General features: G+C 41.9%; 1 protein-coding gene across 3 annotated transcripts in view; it reads left to right on the top strand.

Annotated features, from left to right (window-relative positions):
• The window catches only part of LOC137437954 (gamma-aminobutyric acid receptor subunit gamma-2), a 196,978-nt gene that overhangs the window by 26,299 nt on the left and 157,079 nt on the right, over window positions 1–13,600 (top strand). The window lies entirely within an intron of this gene.

Below are 13,600 nucleotides of genomic sequence, written 5' to 3'. Positions count from 1 at the left end.
CTCTTTTATCTCTTTCTTATCCCCTCTCCGTCGCTTCTTAATTTCGCTCACCCCTTCTTCCACTTCTTCTAATTTGTGCCTCACCTCTTTTATTCCCCGGTACGTCTCCTCCAGCTCGTCCTCTAAGGCTACCTTGACCGTTTCCAGGTGCGTCCTCACCTGCCGGTCCTTCGTCTCCATTACCTCTATCACCTCGTCCATTTTCCTCGTCAGGTCCTCATGCACCGTCTGGCACTCTTTTTTAATTACCCCTACGTCCTTTTTCATCTCCTTCTGTGTCGATTTTAAACCCTCTATTACCGCTGTGTTCTTCTTTACCTGGTCCGTTAGTTCTTTTTGTCCCTCTGTTAGCTGCTCCACCTCCTGCGTCAGGACCTCTATGCCCCCCTGTAACTTTACAGTCCCCTTTCTCACCTCCTTCTCCATGTGCTCCTTACAGTGCCTCACCTCCTCGCGCACTCCTCCGACCTCCTCACTCACTCCTCTTCTGATCTCCTCTCCCATCACTTGCATCTCCTGCCCAGATGCCACCCTCATCTGCTCCATTTCCTCCCTGTGAGCATCCAGTTTGGTTTCTACCCCCATTCTGACCCCCTCTATCTGCTGCCCCATTTGGTTAACTTCCCTTTCCGCTTGGTCCCTCATGTCCCTCAATTTGCCTTCCATGGTGTTTTCTAACCCCTCTAACCCATTTTTCACTCCCTCTATCTGATTCTCCTGGGCAGCCATTCTATTTTCTACCCCCGTCATTGTACCCGTGCTTTCCTCCGCTTCGCTCAACCAGCGCTTTTCGACCCGCGTTACTTCCTTGTGCACCCCTGGGACCCTTTCGCCCAACTTGCGGTCTCTGTCCCTCTGCTCCCTTTCCTTCCTATCGGCCCTCATTCCGTTTATTGTTGCTTCGATTTGCTCACTCTGAGCCTCCATTTTATTACTCAACCGCTCACTAAATCGCTCAATTTGGCTCTCCATACTCATCTGTACAGCTGCCTGTAACTGCGCAATGAGGGCCTGCATGTCAATCGGCTGCATGTTAAAGCCCGTTGATACAGCGGGCTCGGCTACCGCGCGCTCTTGCGAGGCGCCATTTTGCGTGCCTGCTACCCTCGCTGTTTCGCTCTCCTCATGTCCCTCATGTCCCTCAATTTGGTCCTGGACCGACCCTGCTTCACTCTCCCCTACCGGACCCCAGCCGTCTTGATCCGCCATGGCGCGACTTTCAAAATTCGAGTTTCGTAACACAAATTCGAAATTTCGCCGTTATAATTTCGTCGAGCGCAGTAACCGCGGGACCGCGCTCCGGATCGATTTGGTCGAGCGCCGTACGCGCTCCGGATCGATTTTCCCTCCCAAAATTTGGGCCTAACTAATTTAGTCCCGGGTCCGAATCTCACTCCTCGACACCAATTGTTACTGTACTAACACAATTGGTGTCCACAATTTGGGCTAAATAAATTTAGTCCCAGGTTCGAATCCCACCTCCTGACTACCAATTGTTACAGACGTGGCTTAGATGTTAGTTTACCGAGCGGTTTTGGTATGACCACGTCTGCACAAGTTACCGATTATACTCGACGTTGACGAAGCCGCGCCACGCTGGCTCAATAAGAAAAAGAAGACACCCGGCTGGATTACAATAACACAATACGACACCAATGTTTCGATTCTCAAGTATATTCGTACGGAAAAGGTTAGATTACAGGGGCTAGAGGTATATTACAGGAAGACAGGCACTTAGACACACTCTTATATTAACCCCGGACAGACGACAGACACACGGGACAACGGCTGACTCACACGGGGGTTTGATGGCTAGGAAAGGCAGGATCGATGGCTCCAGGTCCTCCTGGGCTCGGGGCAGGGTACAGTACGGTCCGGTCCGGTCCAAAGATGCGGAAGGTTGCACAGCGCTCGAGGTGGTAACGTTCTTTCACAGGCGGGTTCTCTTCCTCTCAGCGGTCGTAGGCAACGTTCTTTCTCCAGCTAGGGGCGCATCTGACTCAGCGCTCGCAGGTGGCTTTCCTTCTCCAAGCTGGGTGCGCATCTGACTCACATCCGGCGCGGGGCCGCGTATATCCGGCGGGGAGTGACACGCCCTCGGCTCGTTAGCTCCGCCTCGTGGAATCGGCACGTTGCTTCTCATTGGGTGCGTGCGGGGGGTTTACCAGGCTCCGCCCTTGACGAGGAGCTGACAAGGAGCCCCTTCGTGGTAACCCCGTGGAGCGCATGGTCTATGGCGCTAATCGAGCCGGTGTGAGGACGCATCCTCCCCCGCTCCGCCGCCATCTCCTCTGTTGTTGTTGTAATTGTTGGGGAATAAGATGGAAGGAGGTATGGGAAAGGTCCTAAACTCACTACTGATGCCATATAATCACATTCTGGTGCAACGAAGAGTCATAATTAATGGAGACGAGGCCTTAACTGACATAGAATAAGAATAACTAGGAAGATGTCCGAAAGTTGTCTACGTGTGGTGCGGTGGACCTGGGCACGACATTTAATGGGGGAATAAGGGGAAGGTCGGCTCTACTGATTGTTATTTACATGCAATGGGACTAGGGAATGGGGGATCGGGGAAAGTTGGGGAGTATTGGAGAAAATAGGGGAATATTTACAAGCGGATATGGAGGCCAAATTCCATATTCGCAACAATATGTTCCAATATGGGAAGCTCTACTGGTGCTGCCCCCTGTACAAATGCTGCAGCCATTAAAATACTGGACTTTCAAAATGACGTAATCCTCCCCAGAATGCTCAGCGTGCATCTGGTTTATATGCGTACCAGTGTACCCTGCCCCAGCCCTCCCCCTTCCACAGATCTCCCGATGTCTCTGTTCTCTACTGTTGTTGTGCTTCCCTCTCTCTCCCCCTCTTGTCTCCCACTCCCTTTATTATATGTTATATGTGTTAGCTCTTACAGGAGCCTCGACTTAGTATTAAAAAAAAACCACAGGGACAACGCTAACTTAACATACTAGCTAATTTATACCACCTCCAGTGTAACAATACACCCCCTACATTGAATTGAAATACTTGTATCTGACCGTCATATGCTTTTTAAGTGTTGTGCTTAATGGATTGTAAGGTAAAAAATTTAGATTTAGAATAAGATTTGTGGTGAAAAATAAATGTGAGATAGCTGTGATAAAAGTTGAAAGAGGTTTTTCTGCATTACCATCAATGTGGCAGGAGTCCTGATTCCAGAGGTGTTAGTTAATGGACCTTTTTACTATTCGTCATCAGGGCCTGTAAGTGGCCCCATGATTTGGAGTGGGGCTTCCGTCTGTGGATGTAGTCACATATAGCTGTCCCCTGTGGGTTTTTTCAATCCCTCAGCATGTGACAATCTACAGCCAGTGCTTTTGTCTTACTGTATTCTAAAGGTGACGGATTAACTGCAGGAGTGCCAATCCAAAGAGAAGCCTATTCCATTGAATGCTATATGAATGCCTTGTAAATGAGAACAATGTGACAATGTAAAATATACATCAAGGATTTTGCACCTATAAAGAAAAGTAATTTGTCAATACACATTGGTTAATGTGTTTTATACAAAAGCCGATGTTCATGGAGTCGTGACTTTATCTTAAAATAATTTTCCTCGACCCGTGAGGAGGAAAATAATAACATTATCATGCTAAGCGTTTGCTTTTTTAATCGCATATTTGGTTCATGTTGTTCAAATTTAGCAGATCAAAACAGAATTCGGTCCTCAGCTTAACAGATTCCCATTATTGGGTATTATTTAAAGTGATATTAGTCTTTTACACTTGGATTTTTCTATCATGTACAATGATGACAAAGCCCAGATCCTTGGCCATATCAAAATGCCTTTTAGTATGAATGAAAATTATTTGCATTTTGTGACCGTGTTGTTTGTTGAAGTTTGTTGCCATCAGAGTTGTATTGTGTTTTAACAGGATCAAATGAATACAAATAAAACTAGAAGGGCACTTGGTAGAGTGCACAGTCTCTCTGAACAAAAATCTGAATCTGAACATGCGCTCATTCTGAACAAAAATACCATTGTTAATTGAACATGCTACTATTATGGCCCACTGCTATTATGGCCCATATATCCGTATCATCCATGCACCCTATTGTGTCACATACATTGCCATTATTCATAACTTTATTGACTATTGATTGGTTATTCGGATATTTAATGCCCACTTTTGTGCACACGAAGGCTAAAATTCCATAATGAATATGAATGTGAATATGAAAAAAAAAATTCAAACTGTATTCCCCATGGCTAGTCAAACATATGTATGAAGTTTCAAATCGATCTTAAGTGGTTCTGGAGAAGATTGTTTAGGTTTTTATTTTCAATCCAATATGGCCATCGGATCATGTGGACGGATGACATCATAAATTTAATTCTTCACACGTTGAGTTGTAGATGAAATATATAAAGTTTCAGATTTTTACTCTCGCCAGAGGCGAGGGTATTGCGTTTGAGTCCATTTGTTTGTTTGTCTGTTTGTTTGTCTGTTTGTCCGCACAGAATAAATATAATTTTCTCTGCAACCGTTGGTCCGATTGACGGGACATTTTCACCATAGGTGCATCTCCACCTGTATAATTTTTAATGAGAATTATGACGTCATAGGTCACGTGGTTCGGCCGCCATCTTGGGAAAACCGAAAAACCTTGCACCTCTATATCTCGGAAAGCGCTGAATAGAAAAAATTGAGACATGGCTCATTTTAAATACTCTCCATGGGGAATAAAATATGTGAATGATCATGTCATAGGTGCCTCCATTATGACGTCATAATTCGACAAGTACAAAACTTCATCCAATCAAGTTGAAATTTCTTGAGCATAATCTAGGAATAAATTAGTTTAGAAAAAAAAATAATGATAACATCATCGGTCACGTGGTTTGGCCGCCATATTTGATTTAACACAAAAGCCTTAAAAACCACCGAAAATACATCCTGGCGAGGGTTTGCAATCTCCAATTGCTCTTTTTCTTGTTTAGATTAGGAAATTATGGCTGGAATACCACTTCACCAAAGACATAATCATTATCACACTAGATAACCCCATGGGAGTCTGACATATACGAGTATATGTCAAGTTTCAATTTTTTCATTGAGCTGTTTCAGAGACAAAGCTGATGTCCAAATTTTTTCCTTTAATCCAATATGGCTGCCATACCATGTGACCTATGACATCAATTAGAGTTATCAATAAAATATTCTCCATGGGGTGTCCCACCCCATGTTTAAAGTTTTGCATCAATTGGACAAGCCATTGCAAAGAAAAAAAATTAACGTGAAAATATATATATATACCTGGACAAGCATGCACATGCACATGCATGCACCTGCGCACACACACACACACACACACACACACACACACACACACACACACACACACACACACACACGCACACGCACACACACACACACACGCCTTACAATAGTCTCGCAACCCCTACGGGGCAAGATTAAAAAAGACAAGATCCTTGTGTTTTTTTAAACCCTTTGGAATTTGATTTAGTTTCTGCATTTAAATTTGATTAATTATATTTTATTGAGTCAGTGTGGTGGAGCTTATTTAAAACTTGAGACTTGAATTATATTATTTTGTAACCACTTGAAGAGTAAACCAGTTTTTCTCGTTATGTTTGGGAGTAACATTGCAACAAAGGTTTGCCTACTGCAAGCGATGGTGAGAAAACTCACATCTATTACAACACATATCAATAAAATTGCATGCATTTATTTTCTACATCACTGATTTCTTTTCAAATAATGTTCTATTCTTGTTCAATAAACTCTATTTCTATGTTAAACAAAAACAATAAAACGTACCTTCGCAGAGCCACACGCACTTTAGACTTGTGATTTATGGATATTTGGCCTTTTTAAAAACTCTAACAATGGCAGAGGCTGCTTTTGTACGTTAATGTTAAATCTTGGGGGCAGAATTCCAATACGTTCGAACCATTGCATGCATGTTGCATGTGCAATGGTCCGAACATTGTGGAACTACAATATGTCTCCAAGATAAGTGATGCTGGAAGAGTTGGGGAGGTCACAAATGCCTCCATATTTGTAAAGTAAGAATATACAGGAGTCTTTCATTGTTATCCCAAATCTTAAAGTTCTTCACAAAGAAGGAAGAGATAAGAAAAGTAAAAAATAAATAGAGGAAGCGATGAAAAAAGATTGGATTTTAAGAAATATTTATAAACCTTAATTTTTGAGGCTGTGTGACTTAGAAGCAGAGTTCCACAGATAGGGATCATATTTGAATAGTGTGTTTGATCGCTATAGACTTCATCCTGTGCAAGGAATTATGAAGTGATACGACATGCTTGATTGTAGCTTTCTTGCCAGGGTAAAAGGTCTGATTAGGTCAGAAATACAGGCAGGAACCAATTTAGATTTGGCTTTGAAAAGTTATTAACAAAAACTTAGGATGGCATAGATGTATGCACACTTGCCTCCAAGATCTCTAGCTTTGGTTAAAATACTGATCCAGCTATAAACTGTCATCCTGGTGTTTCGCAGGCCGGGCAAGGCATCAATGTGTGCACGGTCCCTAGGATGGACGTTAAACTGGGAGACTCGTGTGGGAGCATTAGTTGGTGGACGTTAAAGATCCCATGGTGTCCTTCACGAAGAGTAGGCAAGCTATCGCCAGCACCATGGCCAAATTAAACATTCCTGTTCTAGCCTACAGGGGATAGGCTAGACTGCCGCACTGCTAGGAAATGATGCAAACCAGCAGCTACTTGCTGCACACAAAATAAATGAATGAAGCAAAGACTTAATGTATACGTTCGTGTACTGGGAGCCATTCACATTTTTGTGAAATGGAGTGATGTGATCAAATTAATGAGCCTTAATGATGAGCCTTACAGCCGTGGTCTTTAATGAACTGAAAGGCCTTGAGAAATGAAGCAGACAAGCCTACTAACATGGAGTTACAGTAATTGAAGCATGATGTTATGAGAGCATGAACGTGAGTTTAATTTGTCATCTGATTTAGGCTTGAGCAGATTTGAGCGACATTGTGCAGATGGAAGAAAATATAGTTTTACAGATTTTAGCAATGTGTAGAATACAGGAAAGAGTTTGGTTCATAGTGACATCTAGATTTGAAACTGTAGAGGCAGAGATCAGGTGGTGATCCCCAAGTGTCACTCTCTGTAGATTGATCTTTTTAAGAATGGATGGAGAGCAGGGGATCAGCATGTCAGTCTGAGCAGCATTCAGGTTGAGGAAGAACATTAACATTCATGAAAAAACTGACGAAATTATATTATACTAGCAACGGTACCCATCCTATCGGCGGGGCTTCAATTGGGAGGCCCAAATGAAAAGGCAAAATATCAGAAATTGAAGGCTTTTATTTTATTTTAAACGATTCATATAAACATCCGTTGAATCTTATCACAGGCAAATCATCAAAATCTAAACAGAACATGGCGCCGATTTTGAAAAAAGATTGAATTCAGCAAAACGGAAGCGGCCGCTACACGTCTTTCTCAGTCGAACGTTTGTGTGAAGAGTGCGTGCCGAATCTGTAACACGGAAGGGGCCGCTACACCTGTTTCTCGGTCGCTTTGCACACGCTGCCATGTTACTTCGGGGCCGCACGTTTATACAGGAAGAGTTCGTCAGGAGTCTATCTACTCTCTCCTCGTACATAGAATAAACAGTATTTGTAGAATTTCAACAAAAGCCACATCACTGTTCATATCGGTAAATATTATTCCATCGTGTTTGGAAAAATGAAAAATTGGAAAACTTGGAAATATTGGAAAAACAATATGGCCTATTTTACTCCCAGGGGTCCCAGGAATACCCACCCAAAATATCGTTGCGATCGGTTGAGCCGTTTTTGCGGTACCTTCAAACGGACGGACGGATATTTGGTGAATTATAGTAAGATGCAGGACTTGTATGTTTTAAGTCAAAGATCACATGTCACATTTTCTATCTTAGATAATTGTACACCGCACCTTTCCTATGCCATCTCCAGGCATTGCAAATCGTCATTGCTGGGCACCGAAGGGGGCTCGGCAGTGACGCACGCTGAAAGGGAGTAATCAGTTTTCACTCTGGTTGTTTGTTTGTTTGTTTGTTTTCTTGCTTTCTTGTTTTCTTGTCCGGACGATATCTCAGCCATCCTTTGAGCTAGGAAGCTGAAATTTCGGCACAGTAGTGAGCAAGTCCTTTGTCAAAAACCTTTATTTTTTGTTTTTTGATTAATCAATTAATTGAGGAGTTATTTAATTATTAGCGATTAATTAAGTACTTATTTAATTAATCAAATTTCCTTTCTCTTCTGACCATCAACTCAGGCACCTTTTGAGTTAGGAAGCTGATATTTGGACATGCCAATGACCAGGTGATTTGGCTGCAAAGGCTATTTTTGATTTATTAATTAATCAATTAATCAATTAATCGATTAATTATTTAATTATTCGATTAATGACAATTTTTTTTTTTTTCAAGTTACAGATTCTGATGAAATGGTGGTGGTTTATGTGTTCTCTGACCGAATTGATTAATAATTTAATTTTTTAATGATTATTATTTATTTATTTTTATTATTAATCATTTATTTATTTTCTTTCTCATTTGGCCAATATCTCAGGCACCTTTTGAGCTGGGAAGCTAATATTTGGACATGACAGTGACCAAGTGATGTGGCTATTAAGGATATTTTTGGTTTATTGATTAATCATTTAATCGATCAATTATTTATTGATTCATTGATTAATTATTGATTGATTAATCAATTAATTATTTAATTTTTTAATTAATGACTTAATTAAATTTCTAAAAGATACATCTTCGGATGAAGCACTAGTGGTTTAGTTATGCTATTAGCCAATTGATTAAGAAAATATTTTGTGATAATCTTTTATTGATTTTAATTATACAATTAATCAATCAATTAGTGTACACCTCTCCCTCCCAAAGCAGCCTCTATGAGCTGCACTGCGGTATTGCCGGGCGCCTGAGGCGCCCCGGCAATGCCGCGCTGTAGGATATTTAATTATTTGGCATGGGGGCGGTGTACTTTGAATGTATCTGTACTTGTATACCTTTCTTTTTACCTCCACCACCAAAGGTGGATGGAGGTTATATTTTCAACCCTGTCTGTCTGTCTGTCTGTTTGTCGGTCTTTCCGTTTGTGAACAAGATATCTCAAAAAGTTGTGGATGGATTTGGACGAAATTTGGCAGAGATGTAGTGTATGTGACAAGGACGAAATTTTTAGATTTTGGTGAAGATCCGGATTCAGATCCGGCTACTAGATTTTTGTCCCCCGTCGCACCGCGGAGCGAAAGGGGGACTATGGTTTTCCCCTCAGTCGGTGTGTGTGTCCGTGCGTACGTGCACTGCAATATCTTTATAAAAGTAAGCGAAGGACCGAATTCTAATTTGGTGTGTGGGTGCAACTAGGCATATGGAAGAACCCTATTGAAAATTAGGTCGCCACATCAAAATCCAAGATGGCTGTCACCATATCTAAACCTTGTGAGCACGATGTCTTGAAAAGTAAATGTCTGAACCTTGTGAGCGGAATATCTTGAAAAATAAATGAACTACTAACTTCTAATCAGGTGTGTGGGTGTATTGAGGCATAAGGAAGAACGCTTTTGAAAATCGGGTCGCCACATCAAAATCCAATATGGCCGCCACCATATATATATATATATGTCTGAACCTTGAGAGCGAAATATCTTGGAAAAATAAACGAACTACTAACTTCTAATCTGGTGTGTGGGTGTATCTACGCATAAGGGAGAACGCTATTGAAAACTGGATCGCCACGTCAAAATCCAAGATGGCCGCCTTGCGTCTTCCACTTTGTCAACTCATCACTTCACCGACGGGGGACCTAGGCGTAACGCTTGTTTTAAAGTGATTCTTCTCCATTGGGAGATAGGGCCAAAAAGGATACATCGCAGGATATTTCAAAAAGCTGTGGATGGATTTGATGAAACTTGTTGGACAGGTTGTGTGTGTTACAAGGAAGAATCGATTAAATTTTGGTGAAGATCTGGATCCGAATCCAGCTAGTAGAACTTTTAAAGTGATTCTTCACCATTGAGTGATATGGCCAAAAACGAGGGGTAGATCAGGGTATGAAAGACTGGACCTATGGTGATTCCTGTGATTGATTTTGATTAAATGTGATTCTGTATTGTTATTTTCTGCTCTCAGATACAAAACGTAAACTGTTCACCAGGCAAAGGTATGCTCTCTACATCCTCTTAAAATTCCAAGTCAATCAGATGAAAATTGAGGATTTTAGAAATTTGGTCTATGTTGACTTCAAAAACAGTTGGTAGTTGAATTCAGTGACCATATATGGCATATGAATACTCCACCGATCTGGGCTTTATGGCAGAGTGGCCAGACGGAAGCCAAACAGTTCAATCTTGGTTTCATCAGACCACAGAATCTTGTTTCTCACAGTCTGAGAGTCCTTTCAGTGCTTTTTTGCAAACTCAGTGGGTTTTCATGTGTCTTTCACTGAGGAGAGGCTTCTGTCTGGCCACTCTGCCATAAAGCCCAGTTCGGTGGAGTGTTGCAGTGATGGTTGTCCTTCTGGAAGTTTCTCCCATCTCCACACAGGATCTCTGGAGCTCAGCCAGAGTGACCATCGGGCTCTTGGTCACCTCTCTTACCAAGGCCCTTCTCCCCCGATTGCTCAGTTTGGCCGGGCGGCCAGCTCTAGGAAGAGTCCTGGTTTTTCCAAACTTCTTCCATTTAACAATTATGGAGGCCACTGTGCTCTTGGGAACCTTCAATGCAGCAGAGATTTTTTTTGTAGGCTTCTCCAGATCTGTGCCTCGACACAATCCTGTCTCTGAGCTCTGCAGGCAGTTCCTTCGACCTCATGGCTTGGTTTTTGCTCTGATATGCATTGTCAGCTGTGAGACCTTATATCGACAGGTGTGTGCCTTTCCAAATCATCTCCAATCAATTGAATTTACCACAGGTGGACTCAAATCAAGGTGTAAAAACATCTCAAAGATCAAGAGAAATCGGAGGCACCTGAGCTAAATTTCAAGTGTCATAGCAAAGGGTATGAATACTTATGTCAATGTGATATTTCAGTTTTTTCTTTTTAATAAATTTGCAAAACTTTCTAAAATTCTGTTTTCTCTGTCATTTTGGGGTGTTGAGTGTAGATTGATGAGGGAAAAAATGAATTTAAACGATTTCAGCATTTAAGGCTGCAACATAACAAAATGTGAAAAATGTGAAGGGGTCTGAATACTTTCTGAATGCACTGCATATTCAGAGCACAAAATATATTTGGCCGACCTCTCCTACCACCCCTCCCTCCGCCCTCCTCACCCCCACCCCCATCATCCCCATCCCAAATTCACCATCCTCCCCATCCCCCCCCCCCCCCCCCTCCACTGTTCTCCCATCCCTCCACAACCCCCTGATCCACCATCACCTCACTCAACCACACCCACCACCCTTCCCTTACTCCCAGAGAAAGCAGGCATTGTCAAGGATGCCTATGCCTCTGCAGCGATGTGTGATGAGGCGCACAAAATGCACCGATCAACGCTAGTACTTATAATGGGCATATACCCTCAAAAGAAGAATATGAATGAATGATCGTTTTAAGGCCATTTTCCCCGCTAGAGCGGGGGTTAGCCTTGCGGGCCCCATGACAATCATGGTTCCCTGTTTGAGGCAATGTTTTTTATGGCCGGATGCCCTTCCTGACGCCAACCCTTGGTCACGCTCTTACGATGTGCAGGGATACGGGGTACCTATTCTAAGTCGGGGTACACACCGTGATCATTCATCCCAGCAAGCTGGTACTCAATTTGCCGACCTCGGAAGGTATGAACAGGCTGAGTCAACCCCCCCCCCCCCCCCCCCGCGTTAATTCAGTGATCGACCGGGATTCGAACTCAGACTCCTAGGATCCCAGGCCAGCACCCTAACCGCCAAGCCAACACCAGGCCTCAAAAGAAGAATATTGCACGAATAACATCCAGCCATCTATTTGAACCAAACCATTCCATATTTATATCTCTCCTTGTACAAGGATCTGAGGATTATGTTATTAGGCTTCCTCAATTTAAAAATATTTTATTATATGCCAACGTTGTCCCACACCCAGTCTAAACCGTACAAACAGCTTGAATCCCCTCTCCCCCACCCCAACACTGACTACACAAGCCCCACCAACACATACCACCCTCCACCACCTTCCACCTTGTATGAAAAAGTCTATCTAATACACAATTAACTACCATAATTATAGAAACTTTACATGTTCATGCCAGGTAGATCATGAGAATTGAGCAAAAGTATAATAATCACTTTCAGTTTGCCTTTGTATACATTTATGGCATGTGCAGGCATACTGTGACCCAGAGTTTGAAAGCTTTTCAGAAAATGTTTGGTATTTTAAAGACAAGGAAATTTCAAACATGCTGTACAAAAATGAGGATCCAATCGGCTAAAAAGGGAATCGTATAAACATGCATGCTGGGAAGGAGCATGCACATGGGATAAATGTGATGAACTAATGATGAACGTCAGCCTCGGGTAAATGATGTGTGAAACAAAATAAATCATTACGAAAGTCAAGACACTTCATTTAGAACTTTGTAGAGTACATATTGGAAACACTATTTTGAGCGAACAATAATTTGCAGACCTGTTATTATCTATAATTGTGACTTGACTGCACATGTGAGGCGAATATTTGCATATACTGTAATGATATTTTAATATAAGCATTTTTGCACCAGAATAACAAAGTGGTTATTCAGGGTGGGTGCAGAGTAATCATTATCATCATGTTATGTATAATCAACAAGTAGTGTTGTTATATTTAGTCACTTTTTATCATCACCTACAGTAAGTATGTAACAATGGAGAGAGAGAGAGAGACTGACTGTTTCTTCCTTTTATTACAAAAGTGAAAAGGATCAGTTATGTACAGCCACAAAGAAAGAAACACAATAACTAAAATGGTTTCAAGGAGAAATTATTAACAAATCATCATCATCGTTTGCATATGACATCATTAAAAACCCACTTTTCTTTAAAACATGTTAAATTCTTGTTCATTTTTAAAAACCGGTACTCTAGCTTTAGTCTTGCACTTACAAGAGCCTTAAAGGTGAGCAGTACATCATATGAAGAACCAGAAACGTTTCCCATTTTTTTCTTCCTGGACTTGTAAATTGCAAACTTGGCCTGACCAATTAAAAAGTTCATTAAAACAACATTCCTAAGGGAAGACGGTCCTAGAACACCATAAATAAAAACATTGTAATTGAAGAGAGAACCGAGCTTCACAAAGCGTTCCTGGAGGAAGGTAAAAAGAGTTTGCAATCGTTCACATTCAAGGTATATATGCGGTAAAGTTTCAACGGATGCACAGAAAGGGCATAGATTAGAATTAGCAGTAAAAAACCGGTTCAGTAAAACATTATAAGGTAAAATCCAGTGTACAAGCTTCCATTGAATATCTCCAACATACTTTGGAGTAGGCAAGAGATAAAAACTTCGCCAATTGAGACAGTTGGGGGGTATTGGGGGTAAAAAATCCCGCCATCGAAGCCTCGGGTGCT

Source organism: Myxine glutinosa, chromosome 12 (assembly GCF_964187855.1).
Source record: "Myxine glutinosa chromosome 12, kmMyxGlut1.1, whole genome shotgun sequence".
Taxonomy (NCBI): domain Eukaryota; kingdom Metazoa; phylum Chordata; class Myxini; order Myxiniformes; family Myxinidae; genus Myxine; species Myxine glutinosa.
The sequence above is the reverse complement of the archived record's forward strand: the minus strand, read 5'-3'. Positions and strand labels throughout refer to the sequence as shown.